The 12,006-nt window shown below is 45.5% G+C and overlaps 1 protein-coding gene across 1 annotated transcript in view; it reads right to left on the bottom strand.

Annotated features, from left to right (window-relative positions):
* The window catches only part of NT5C2 (5'-nucleotidase, cytosolic II), a 64,532-nt gene extending 54,510 nt beyond the window's left edge, over positions 1–10,022 (bottom strand). Inside the window, exon 1 of the mRNA XM_067300198.1 lies at positions 9,945–10,022. The gene's annotated coding sequence lies outside the window, so the exon portion shown is untranslated. The remainder of the gene's footprint in view (positions 1–9,944) is intronic.
* Between the last annotated feature and the right edge of the window lie 1,984 nt (positions 10,023–12,006).

The raw sequence follows: 12,006 nt of genomic DNA on the forward strand, positions 1-12,006 counted from the left end.
CTGAAGATGATCTGGTAATCCTGAGAGCTGTTCTGTCAAAACAGACCTTTTTTTCCTGCCACGAGTTTTCTTTTCCTGTGTCATTCCCTTCTTCCTCTACCTTCTTTAAAAAGGAGACTTTCCAGATACCCATACGCTAATTTAGTCTCTCTTCCTTTTGCCAGGGGAATCTCAGCAGAGATGCATATTTTGACATCTCTCCTACCAATAAAAGATGGAGCAATTCTGGATCACTGCCAAATAAACCCATTTTTGCAAAGGAAGAAGGATGAGTTGGGAACTATGGAATTGAATGGGACACAGGAGAGAAAGCCTTAATTCCCAGCGTGGCCACAGACTTCATATGCAAAACTGGGCCAGTTTTTCAACCTGCTCTTTGTCCATAAAACACAAACAATGCAAAATAATGATACTCCTTGGCTTGGGTGCTGTGAAGGGAAATACAGGCATTATTTAGAGAGGATCTTGTTTCTCAGTTGTCCTAACATATATGGCTCCAGAAGCATACTAGCTTACCACAGATTTCATGAGGTTCCTACTTTGCCCTTAATATTTATGGCTACCCATCACTCTTTCAAGAAGCCTTCCCTGAGGCTGACCTAGTTTTTCAGGTGAGAAAGGCAGGAACCTTCTGCATCTAGGCTGAACTCATCCAAATCACTCCTGCACTGGCCCTAACACTCTCCTGAAATGCTCACATAGGCAAGAAGACAACTTTCTTCTTCTCTACATTCCTCCTAGTTTAGTAGCCACAGGTATCCCTCACCTGACCCACAGAGAAATCCTCCTTCTCCCCAAACTGGAGGTAAGACATGTATTTATCACTCATCATGGAGATCAGAAAAGAGATTACCCAAAACCTTTCCTGCACTGTGTTCCTAGCCAGCAGTCCCACACAGCGACCCTGCAACTCTTTGCCTATGACAAGAAAGCTACATGGACTTATCAACTGAGCAAGCACCAAGATGAAAGAATGGTAACGTGAAGTCTGTAGGTGTTTCAAGGTGTTCTTACAATGTAAAGATCCCCTGCATACAGGCGGCACAATTCATTCCTTTTCTGACCTGTTTTTTAGTCAGAGGCAAACGTCGTAATTATAGCCTGCCTGATTATAAACAAAATTACAAATCTGTCCTTAGGGCACAACTGTGTCCCTACCTGAGTGTTATCAGCCCCCAAACCTCATTTAATCTTGACAGATGTGTAGTACTGAGGCACCATCACAGTAAACTCTACAAGTAAATTTTATGAACACTTTCTCTGCAGTATTCCCATGCTCCTCCAGCAGACAGTTAGTTCACATGGCATTTTTAATGCAACCTATGTAATTTAATCCATCAGTACAATAACTGAATACCTCCGATGACTTTGAGCTTTTGCTAAGTCTCTGGCTTTTCTTTGATAACCTAACCGTCTCAGCTTTATCAACTGATACCAAAGGCCTACACAAAATACTGTTTTCCAACTATATCAACCTCTTTTCTTCAGAAACTTTTTACTATGCCGTCCAAGTAAGACACAAAACATCAAGTTCATTTCAGGAAAACTAAGTCATCTTTCCATGGTCCCTTCAGTTCAGTTTTTTAATACCTTAAACTAATCCTGCTGACATGGAAGACTTTTCCCTGGTATAAATAGAGGAAGGTACATATAATGCTCTCTCTATACCTTTCTCAACATATATTGTTAGTGCTCAGAGAGACCACAGATCAAATGACAGACCTATTCCTGCAGCTGTTACCTGGGAGAAACCACTCAGCTAAAAAGATGAGAGGACATTAAAAAATAACCAGGAAGATATCCTCAGCAGGTCCTTGTTATCCCAAAATCAGAGCCGAGTGTTCCCAACACAGGAACCTTCACTTTGGCCTGGACTTCTCTCTTCAGGAAATCTGAAGTATCTCAGCAGTGTGAACTTTAAGATTCAACTCAACAGCACTTTCTGGTGCTCATGTGGTAGATAAGCAAAGAGCTTGAACCCCCTGGGGTCTGAGAGGCCTTTAAAAATGTTTGTCACAAGCGGAGTAGTGTGAGAGCCCTGATTCACTAACTGAGAACATCATTCTGTTAACTTCTTTTTAAACAGGTTACCTGACCTACTGTGGCTGCTAAAAAAAAGGATCCAAGCTGACTGTGCTCCCAGACAGCTCAGTTTCCCATGCAGCCACAGAAGTGCCTCCTTCTAATTGCTTTCTAAACAGCAGTTGAATAATCCCAGCCTGGCTCTGAAAATCACAAGGCAGGTCTTTTGGAAAACACTTTTCTACATGTTCTAACCTTTCTGATATTTGTTGTTGACCCCACCAGCACACATCAATTTATGAACACTGAAAGTGCTTTTAATTGCTGTCTTTGAATATCTACTCACTACATCTGTGAAGAAAAATGAGCAGTAGATGAGTAAAATACTGTTAGTTTTTCATCATCCTTTCCCTCATGATTGCTCAAGTGTAGCAAGCAGATTTTTCTTGGCACTGGATCATAGAACTGCCAGTGCAATATTGCATGAGAAGTTACAATACATGTAAAAGAAGAGGTTAAGAACCTACCTAACCTATTATCAAGGTAAAAAAAAAATAGGATAAGGTTAGATTACAAATGTGTTTTCAACAAACTCTTAGAAAGGCCATGTTGCTGTTTCCCTGGATCAGAACTGACAAAAGTCCTCAAATTCTTAAAAGTTATAGATGGATATTTCATCTCAGATCACAGCAAGTAAAGCTCTTTCCAATTTGCATTGAATTTGCTCATTTGTCATTTTAAAGCAGCACACATCAGCTGCTAATGACTCCAGCAGTGGCACTTTCTCTTAACATATTCATTCTCTTTAAAATCATCACATTTCAACAGCCCTGTAAGAAGGATACTAAGACACACCAAAACATGTGTGAGCCACACGGTCAGAGACATTCTGACCAGGATGTTTGCAGACACCAGGTGGTTAATAGGACAGGCAAACAAATGTCTTCTAAAGGCTAAATTCATATTATTGACTAAAAAGAGTTAGCAAAAGATCTTCTGGTATCCTAGTCACTGCTTAGCAGGTAGAGCAAACATTTTGAAGAATACAGCAAAGAGTTTTTATGTCTACTTACCTGATCCGCTTACAGATTTAGTTAGCAGATGCTCACTTTTTGTCATTTTTTTCCTTAGCAGAGTCCTATCCAGCCCTGTCAGTTGCAGCCTTGGTTTTGATTACAGGTGGAAAAGGTCTGCCGACTGCTTCTCCCTCCAGAGAGAGCCTGTTCATATGTTTGTACTTCCCTTTGGCAATGTTTTCTTTTTTCTTTAACACAGGAAAGCAATGTGGAAATCCAGTATTCAGCATCCCCAAACATCTGAAGACTCAAAACAGGCAATGCCTTGGTGACTTGCCCTTAAACATCACTGGTGCATGAACTGACTGATGCTTGCAGCATGAAGTGGAAAATGAAATCTGACTCCTGCCTCAGTTTCCAGACAGCAGAACTAACAGATGATTTACCAGTCTGGCTTGCTTCTATGTTAAATTCCTCCTTCCAGCTTCACTCAGCCACTGGTATTACAATGATGGCAAAGCTAAAGGAACTGACCTAGAAGACCAGTTTCCAGTATCAGCTTCAAGCTAACAGGTGCTCAGTGTACCTGAAATTTTTTATGTTCAACTTCTCAGTTTTCTTTAGGGAATAAACTCACCCTGACCTAAAAGCATACACAGAGAATAACATAAAAAAGGAGAACAACTCTGCAACTATCAAGCATATCTTTTCTTAAAAGTTCTCAGTGAATATCGCATAGGATCACAGAAAGGATGTGACTTAGAACATTTAGGATCCAATCTTGCAGCCTTTTCCTGTGACTTCAAAGGATATGTACATCTTTGCATAGTCTTGAAACTGAATTGCTGTGTACTATCAAAAAAAGATGAGTTGGAAAAATTAGAAAGCAACATTTGAAATACCTCTGCCAATAGGTACAGCTCTTCCTTAAAAAAATAAATAAATAAAAGCTCCTCTCAGAGGGAGACAGGAAAAGCAAAGGAAATTGACCTGTAAAAAGATTAGTTATTTTTAATTGTAACATCATAAATTAGGAAAAACAAATTGGTTCCATTCACTGACTTCCAAAATTTCCTAAGAAGCCTGCAGCTTACTAGCACTTACCCTTAGATGTTATTATTGCTAACTGCTGTGTTATGATTACAAAACACTGGCATAAATCTCACTCGGTACTTCTTAGGGTTTCTGAGGGCAGAACATTCACATGCTCCTCTCTGACCCCCTGTTCCTTATTATTTGCTGTGCACGCGTCTGTGCAACTCATCACCGACTGAACCAACCCAAACACCAGCTGAATTCAGCTGGTGTAGATTTGGATACGCTTTATGCCATAGCATAAGCCTAGCCTGTTTTGTATTTACCTTCCATTCCAGATATTTTAGGAGCTGATTAGAAAGTTTCTCGTGTAATGAGCTACAGCCAGACGCAGTACCTTTGATACAAATGCCATGAGGAGTGCGGTCCAAGGAGTAACCTATGAGTTGATTCCCACCCACATCAACCTTTCTCCAAAGGCGATAATGAATACGAATTCAGCAGCAAACACTGCCTGAATAGACAAATGCTTCCTCCCAAACCTAATATACACAGCTGGGATGCAGCTGTTGCGACTACAGCAGAGCAGGAGGCAGCTGCTGCCAGGGGAAAGGCAGCAGCTCACACAAGGAAGGGGCAACCCACCCAGAAGGACTGTCCCACAACCCACTGCAACTGCCAAAGCTGGACCACCCTGGTTGGAAAGTATTTTTTGGAAGTATACCCTCATGGAGAGTTCAGCTACAATTTGCTTCCTGAAAATCTAGAAATAATGCAGCTTAAGCGTTTTGTGCATTATATAGATGTTAGCATGGAGAACTACAAGGCCTGGGTCAAAGTCAGTTAATCCAAAGGCCTGTTCCTAAGTAAACAGTGAAAATTCACTCTACTTCAGGGCCTCCTCCAGAAACCCCTACAGGAAGTCTCTGCTTTCTCCTTTCCTCTGAACCAATTGTGCCAAGCAAGGTTAAATGATAATCCTGTAATAAGCATACGTGCAGAATAGCAAGTTTTTGTTTGAAAATATTTGGAAGACAACTGGGAGCTGTGAATACTCTATAACTAACTTAACTAAGTTTGGGCTACACAACGACTTTAAGGAACCTTTTTTTTTTTAAATAAATCCGCAGTGGTGAAAAGAGACAGAATGATACTTCGGGAAACTGAAACTGTCTTCCTATTTACAGGATGGGTAAAAAACACAGGCAGTATTAGTGTATGTTGTTCCCAAGCCTCTGCTCCTACTAACTTACTTCACCTCGGTTCCAACGTTCAAAACTCAAAAGAATCACATCTCCTTGGGCCTCCCCTTCATCCCCCCACAGAATTTGTGCCCACGCATCCTTTAATTTCGAAAGAGAAACCAACAAGTTGCCCACATCCCAGCATCAGTCCTACAGGTATTTCATTACTGCAGCTCTTGCTCTCCACATTTAATGATTTACACCTTTGCAGAATTTAAAGCAGTTTTAGCTGATAAGATGCACAGGCTAAGAATCCACTAGTTTTCTTTGCCTACATGTAAATAGTAGGTAGCATACAAATAATCACAGCGGGTTTTTCAACTTCCCCTGCTTACTCAGACCTTGATCTCTAACAAAACTTCCAAAAAAGGGCTGGCTGTGCTGGTAAATCCTGCAGCAGGTATTCACGCCTAGAGGATAATAAGCTACAGTCACCAGCAAGTAACAAGTTTAGCCGCCACCATCCTGTACCAAACTTGAAAAAATGATAGGACTGAGTGGGCTGCCCGCAGCCAGCCATTCACTGCTCCTACACATGGGGACCTGACTGTCAGGGAAGTGAGAGCAAATCTGCTTTTGACCTTAGAGTAAGCTACACACTCTATTACACATTGAGGTAGCAGCAAGATTTGAAACAGACTATTCTGCTTTTTTAGGCTGAATTACTCAGGCTCCCTTCTTGACCTCCTAACGTTGTATTAAAAAGTGTGTTTTTCCTAAGTTAGCTTCATTGGGCCAGGTCTCCCAAGCACCTTTTTAGCCCTTCAAACACATGCGTGGGACTTAAAGACTACCCTTAAGTAGCCAGGTTTAGATTATCAATTGCTTACAGTGGCTACCTTAAATACCTATGCAATTTTTTCCAGATGTTGCTTAAGGTCTATTTACTGTACATTGAGTTCTATTTACTGTACACGCTGGGTTCTCTCTGTGGTGGTGTTAGGAAAGCAGACTCATGTTATACATGCTCTCTTTGTTGAGTACACAGTCCAAGGTTTTAGGAATCATTCCAGTTAAAGAGTCATCATGATTAAAAAGCAAAATAAAAATCATTGCTACACGCATCATAACCATGATACATAATAATAATTTCTTTAGTAGCATAAAACAGACATTTGACAGTAAGAAATATTTATATGAATGTGCATTTTGGAGATACTAAAAGAATTAGATAAGCTTAAGCACAGAATTGCAAACTTTTAAAGACTAGACCACGGCCCCTTGAAATATCATTTCAAATGATATTTGTGCTGACAACACTATAAATAAAATTTTAAAAGTAGATGCAGTACAGACAATAAGTGAAGAAATTCCCATGTGCTGACTTAGCAACATATCTCACCTCCAGCATATCCCAAAGAGTGAGACAAGGCTCCATTCCTGGACACATTCTGTTCAGTTTTCTCTCCTATTATTCTCACTGCTAAAACAGTCACAGCTGTTTTCTGTCAGGACACCCATGTTCGTGAGCCACCCCACGGAAGGGACACAGCGTACAGGCACTGAACACTCATCCCAAGGTACATCACTGAGGCTGTTCTCGGGTGAAGTACAGGGCTGACCTCAGTTTCCCTTGGGGTAAAGCCAAAGCGCCTTGCCATCTTCGTGGGCTAATGACGGATGGCTTATGAGTATTTCTTATCCTGAGGTGATCAGTTATCCTGCGGTGTTTTTTTAAAGGAGTGAAGACGAGGCATAAACTTGCCAAACAGGGAACCTGTTCCTGTCACAAAGTTTCCACAGCAACCTGGACAGAGATGAATCCACCCTCCACAGGCCAAGCAGCTTCTACATGGTAACATTACTTTGGGTCATTACAAAACTCGGTAGGATTTTGGCAATGTCAAGCTGCATCATGCTGGGTTTCCCAGGTCCCACAGCACTCCCTAATTCCAAATTTGAACAAACCAATGGGGTCGCTGAGCATGACTGCATAACCCCACCTCTGCCTCTTGCACAAGGATTTTCAGGGCAGAGCTGCAAGCAGTCTGCCCTTCTTCCTGCACCTCCTTGTGATCTGGTATCTACAGTTTACGTAGGATTCAAAGGTTGCAGATCAGCTAGAGCACTACAGGCCTACTCTGCAACCACCCCTGAGCCGTCCCAGCCCCATATAACAGCTCATACTGCATATTAACAACCCACATATCAGCTTTTAACTGAAGCACTATTTTATTAAGAGGCTGAACTGCAAATAATGGGTATAATGAGCACATAAACCTATCTGCTTTTTCAGTAAGCATCAGTTAAACCTCATATTTTAATAGCTCATTCCTTTTCCTTGAGATAGTCTCCAAAACAATATACTTGTAAATTTTGAAAGGAAATGTAACATTCCTTCAGTGTTTTCCCAAAGAGTAAAATACTGTAGTGTTTAACAGTAAACATGAAGCTAAGGTTTCTGTTTGCTTAAAAACAAATGTTCCCCTTGAAGTTAAAAAAAGGCTAGGATAAATACTTCCAGTGGTTTTATGAAGGGTTTATTAACTTTCATTTAAAGCTATATTAGGAATCAAACATGAAAAAAGAGTAATGTTTAAAGTTTTTTTTTTAATTATTAAAAATTGCCTATAAGCTGGAAATTCAGCCTGGGATTTGAGCCTGTGTCTGATTTTTGCTACCATATATCCCAGAAACAGTGTATAGCAGTAATGCTACCAAGCAAACATACCAACAGGCTTTTAATTTCAAACCTCAGCTGAAAACATTTCTCCCATTCTTACAGTTTTTCTCCCCATTTATCTCTGCAATTGTATTTAATTCTATGGAGCACTTAAAAGTTAATTCAGTGAGGCATTTTGCAATACAGTTTGTCTGAATGATGCTATAGAGAGTAAAGGTTGTATTGTACTATATAATGAAACTACGTCTATGCTTGAACAAACCCCAACTGCTGTTCATCAAACTAGCAAGTTCCTGAATGATCTTTTGGACTCAGGACTAATGACAATGGATTATTTTAAAACAGCAGTCCTACCCTAAAATATGATTATAAAGTTGACACAGGCTCACAAGGATTGTGACAGACTTCCAAAACTAAGTTGATTAGCCTGCAAGTAAAACATTATAGTTTTTCCTCATTGCTAGAACTACAAATTCAGCACCTGAACCGAAGATCAAAATGTAGTTTTGAGTTTTGTTTCTGTTTTTCAATAAAACCGCATAGCACCTGAAAAGCCTGATGTAAATCTGGACCTGCAAATTTTCATACTTCCGATTCATTCACTAATTACTATTTACGCACTAGTTTCCACAGCTAACAGGTGTATGGATTGGTAAAATATATTTTAGCTGGTGACAAGATACTATTTTGAGCTGACACAGAGGACTATTTGGATAGGTAAGAAGGAGACTTTTTTATGCAAGTAACTTAGAATAGTATACTGCAACCTATGAGATCAAAATGGTAAATCTTCCAAAGCTAAATAAAAATCTTTTTAAAAGTAAATAATTATGCCTTGGGAAGAACATTTTGAAGACCAGAATGAACAGGTCAAAGAGGATCCTTAGTATCCAGTTTGGCAGCCCTTAGAAACACAAGCACTGGAATAAACTTCAGGGTTTCATAATCTCAGTGGTTCCAGGAATTTTTAAAACAGTCTGCACTACAAGAAACAGTACTGCTGTGTTAAGTCATCTGGTCTATCAGAAACCAGTGTAGGATAGTTTCCGCTCTACATTTTGCAACATTATCTTTGGCACAAAGGAGGGATTAAAAAAAAAAAAAAACTTAAGCAAAATGAGAGCAAAGCGGTTTCGCAGTGTTTTTTTTTTTTTTTTTTTTTTATTTGCTGACTACCTCCTGCCTTTAGGTTATCAGTTCAAGCCTGATATAGACCACTGCCAAGAGCAACTCAAATGAAACAGAGCAGTGACAATGAACCCTAGTCCTGATGCAAGGCTATCCGGGAAGTGTTTTGCACACAGCCAGGATATTTTATTCAGCGAACAGGATCGCCCCTCTCCACCCCCAGCAGGGTTTCCAGCTACCCCAGGGGGAAGCTAAGAGCTCGAAGCTGTTCGCTGGGACCCTTCCAGTCCACGTGGGACGGAAGACAGGAAATGAATACACTGGGTGCCTGCCCCAAACCTCACCAACACTTTCCTGAGCGCTCATTCCCGTCCTCACGTTGCAGCTCAAAAAGCGGAGGGGGGAGAGCAGCCACTCCGCACCAGGGAGGGGGGCCGCTCGGCGGCTCACCCTGCCCCGGGGGGGGGGCAGCTCCGCGGCGCAACCCACCTGCCCTAGGACGGGGGAAGCTGGCTCCCTGCCTGGGGATGGGACGGAGGCAGCCCGGGGGCCCTGCCGGGCACCGCGGAGGGGCGAGGAAGGGCCGGGGGCCGACCCCGCCACGGCCGGGTTGAGGGCAGCAGAGGCAGACCCCCCCCGCTCCAACGGTCCCCTCCGCGCGCCTCCCCCCCCCCCCACTCCAACGGTCCCTTCCGCGCGCCCCCCCACACTCCAACGGTCCCCCCCGCGCGCGCCTCCCCCCAGCCCCCCGGCTCCAACGGTCCCCTCCGCGCGCGCCTCCACCCCCCCCGGCTCCAACGGTCCCCTCCGCGCGCCCGGCGCACGCGCAGCCGCACGCACGCGCGCACTGCCCCCGCGCGCCCGGGCCGCTCTCACCTCCCGCCGCGCTCGGAAGAAATACCCCGCACGACTGCCGCAGCGCCGAGGCGGCCGCACTGCGCAGGCGCGCCCCGCGCCCCGCCCCCTTCCACACACACGCGCGCGCGCGCGCTCCCCCCGCCCCTCCCGCCCGCCCGCCCCGGCGGCGGCAGGGACCGGGGAGAATGTGCGAACCCGGCGCGGAGCCGCAGAGGGGCCGCGGCCAGGGAGCGGGGGCAAAGTGCCGCCCCTCGGGGGAGGCGCACAGACCTCCCCGCTCAGGGCTCTGCGTTTCTCTGCCCAAAATTTCCGGGCCTGCACCCCAGTCTCCTCCCCTGCTAGACCATGGTGCATAAGGCCCGTGTGGAGGGACTCCAGAAACCTCCACCTGGTAGGAGGCAAAGGGTCTCGACCTGCTGGTGCCAGCAGCGCCTGGAGAGATCCTTGCATTTCTTGTGCTGGAGAAGACTGTGACTCTCCTGGCTCTGCTTTTGGACTACACGCGTACGGCAGAGCTAAATCCGCGTGAACAGGGAGGCCAGGGTAGGCTGCGCTTGGCTTTTCCCAGAGGAAAGAGAACCAAAACAGCCAATGTCCTCAGTAATAATCACCAAAGCAAAGCACCAAAACGGTGCCACGCAGTAATGAAGCAGAGCTGGTAACTCCTCAGTTAATTCATCCTTTATTTGCAGGAGCAGAAGCCCAGCTTGCAGCTCTCGTGGATAAATCCGTTTTGTAATGCTAAGCAACAGAAGTTGAGGAAGTGGTAAAACAAAAGCGCGTATGACTTGTGTGTGAGAAGTATGTGAAAAACTCGAAAAAACGCCAGACCGAGGTGAGGATTTCAAGCAGCAGCAGCGCGAGCCAGGCAGCCGGGGCCAGGCACCAAGCTCCCAAGGCTGGGAGGGCTGGCAGACCCGCAGCGTGGGCTCATGGTGGAGGCTGTTTGCCCAGCTTGCTCTACTACTAGAAATGTGAGCTAGCTAGATGATCCAAGCGCTACAGCCTTGCAATCACTGACCTAAAACGGGCTTCAGGAAAATGGAGTCTTCCCAGGAAAGCAACCCCATCCATGAGCAGCTTTGAGTCCTGGAAAAATGGGGCACAACCCAGGTCTCTTGCCGAAGTGTGTATATAGCTGGTGTCCTGCCTCCTTCCTTTGGCTCCACTTAATTAAACTTCTTATTCCCCCTATGCCCTATGGGACAGATGAAGAGGACTGGGGTGGGATGTACATGTGGCAGCCTGCAGGGATGCTGGGTGCTGCACTCTCCAGCTGCGGTTGCTGTTGCAGGACCTCCTCCAGAGCCGCTGTTGTGATCAACAGCGTGATAAAACCTTCTGCTCCCAAGTAGGTGGGAATCCCAGCACCACGTGTCCCCGTTTGGCCGGTTCCTTTGACGGGGGGCAGCTCTTTTCAAAGTCACGGCTCTCTCCATGTCAGCCCTGGCTTGTCTGCAAGTCACTGCGTGTCTGCTGGGCCTCCCATGTCACCCCCTGGGCACCTGTGAGGAGATTTGGGGGCAGGTGGAGGGGGGGAAGAGGGCATCAGCCCCTGGGTATCCTTCCCCACAGGCAGAGTGGCGCAGAGATGTACAGCAGGAGAGACAGGCTCAGGCTGCACATTTCACCACGCTCATCACACGTGGGTCACTTGGTTGTTTTAAGCTGGAGGAGAGGGCTGGGACCAGCATCCAGGACACCTTCACCCCAGACGCCTGGGGGACGCCCCAGCATAGGTGCCTCGTGCACATGCGCCGTGTCCGTGTGTCTGCCTGTCCCTCGTCTGCGTGTGTGTGCACGCGTGCCCGTGTGCGCGTGACAGCCTCCGCGCGTGTGCCCGTTCTGCTCTGCCTCTCCGCCTGCCCGTTTCTGCCTGCTTCTGCCTGCACGTCTGCCCCGCTCTGCCTGTGCACCTGCGGGTGTCCACACGCGTCTCTCCACGTGTCCGCGCATCCTTTTGTCCCTCCATCTCTGTGTGTGTCTGCACGTCCTTGTGCGCACGTGCCTGCCCCTTTGTGCTGCCTCTGCAGCCATTTGGCTCTGTGCGCGTGTGACCTTGTCCATCCCTCTGCCCGTG

The sequence above is a fragment of the Apteryx mantelli genome, chromosome 7 (assembly GCF_036417845.1).
Source record: "Apteryx mantelli isolate bAptMan1 chromosome 7, bAptMan1.hap1, whole genome shotgun sequence".
NCBI lineage: Eukaryota > Metazoa > Chordata > Aves > Apterygiformes > Apterygidae > Apteryx > Apteryx mantelli.